This window comes from Ischnura elegans, chromosome 12 (assembly GCF_921293095.1).
Source record: "Ischnura elegans chromosome 12, ioIscEleg1.1, whole genome shotgun sequence".
Classification (NCBI taxonomy): Eukaryota; Metazoa; Arthropoda; class Insecta; order Odonata; family Coenagrionidae; genus Ischnura; species Ischnura elegans.
The window spans coordinates 34,452,198-34,454,173 of NC_060257.1; the positions used below are offsets into that span (position 1 = coordinate 34,452,198).

The 1,976-nt window shown below is 39.2% G+C and overlaps 1 non-coding gene across 1 annotated transcript; it reads right to left on the reverse strand.

Moving 5' to 3' along the window:
• Positions 1-444: 444 nt before the first annotated feature.
• Trnak-uuu lies at positions 445-525 on the reverse strand. Its single transcript has one exon. It is a non-coding gene; the product is annotated as a tRNA-Lys (tRNA).
• Positions 526-1,976: the final 1,451 nt, after the last annotated feature.

Genomic DNA, 1,976 nt, shown 5'->3' on the forward strand with positions numbered 1-1,976 from the left:
ATCAATTTCAATGCAATAAAAGGCAATCAATATACAATTTATTTCTGCATTGAAACATTTACTTTGAATATTTTTTTGGCCGATATCATTTCCTGTACTCAATTTTTTTCCGAAAAAACTACCCGTTTTTTGCGCGTAAAATCAAGTTGACGAACTTTAGTACTCCTATAGTTTTTGTTCCAATAACTTGGAATTTTGATGTAAAAAAGATCTGTTATTAACTGTTTGCAGAAAACAAATTGTTTCTACCACAAAAATTGATGGATTTGTTGTAAACAACATAAATCTGTACTATCTTCGAAACCAATGGATCAATTAAAAATGGGTGTCTTGCTATTTTTACAGAGCTTGTCCAAACCAGCCTCAAAGAATTCGTGAAATTACTTTCTGAAATCATGGAATGATGACGCGAACTTCTCAAAAGTCATTCTCAAATAAAAAAAACGCCCGAACAGGGACCCTGGACCCTGGACCCTGGACCCTCAGATTAAAAGTCTGATGCTCTACCGACTGAGCTACCCGGGCTCCTGGAGGACTGAGTTCCAGCTATGACTTAATTTCAGCACTTAACCGAAGTATAGCGGGTTCATATCCCAGTTTAAACCTTTGCTCTCCTCTATCAAAAATCCTCGCCGTTCGAAGCGGACGAGGGGTGTAAGCTGGTCCACTACTTTTAATATGTGATATTTACCTGCCTGAGTCTTTGTATGAGTTGAGCTCTACCCTCACCATTAAAGCCTACCTTCTAGTTGGAAACACTGAGTGAGTGTTTTGTCTGCCCCGTCAAGCAAGGTGTTTCGTGGATTGCTGGTAATCTACCGTTAAAACCTATAGATTACAGCATAGCGTCGAAGGAAATGTCGTCCTTTAATTTTTCTTTTTTTCTTTGGAAAATCTCTCTTCGTGTAATTGCGTTTCAGTAAGTATATTTGCTTTACATTTTTTGTTAAAGTACTGTTTTATTTATATTTAAATTTACTGATATATTAATTCTTACCGCCAGGGTAACCCGAAAGATATTCATTCATTGTATTCGACGGGAAAGTGTTAAATTGGATATATTACTATTGTTATAACTTTTCCCATTTTTTAAGCGATTGATTTATTTGTTTTTATCCTTTTCGATTTTTTGTGTAGTGATTAGTAATTTTAATTTTCCTCTTTAGGGTCACCTACTTTGCGTAAATAAGCATTCACCCATTGATAGTCGTGAATTACACTATAGCATGAATAAATATTCATTCATTGGTATTAGCGAAGGTAGATTCGAAAATCCAGTCTGCACATAGGATTCAATGAAGTCTCACCTTAGGGTAGTGGCGTAAATATTGGGGGGGGGGGGTATGAGGGGAGAGATCCCCCCAAAGGCTCAGAAAAATAAAGAAATATAATTGTTATTATCGAATCTATTGTCTAATTTTGACAGATTTTATGTACATCTTCTTAAAGTTAAGTATCATTAATTAATGTTATAAAATGTATTTTCAGGGGTGATATTATTCCAAAAATTTTCCCGAATCCCCGTTGTCTGGGGGGGGGGGTCACCCCCCTAGGCCCCCTCATCCCCCGAAACATATTCCTAGTTACGCCGCCACTGCTTGAGGTAGAGGGTCATGAATCATGTTACGTAATGCTTTCATGGCCACCATGGCTTCACGTTTGGGAGGATATCTGTCAGGTTTTTTTTTCTTTTCATTCTTTGGAGACCGAAAGGCATACGGGGTAGAGGAAAGTCACGTGACTTGAGGAATTGCTCGATGCGGAAGAGGCAGCTGGAAGAACCAGACTTGCCGCCGCTTCTCTTTTCGTGTTGGGTTGATTTTCCACTTGCCCTCTCCTTTGTTCTGTGGACTTCGCCATTGTCCATCTCTCGCCCTGTACTCCTTCTTTTGTTATCTTCCGCGGTTCCGAGGAGTGCTCAGAAGCGTTTACACACGGAGGTAAAGGAAGGGGGTGAAGCAAGTGCAACGCCTTAG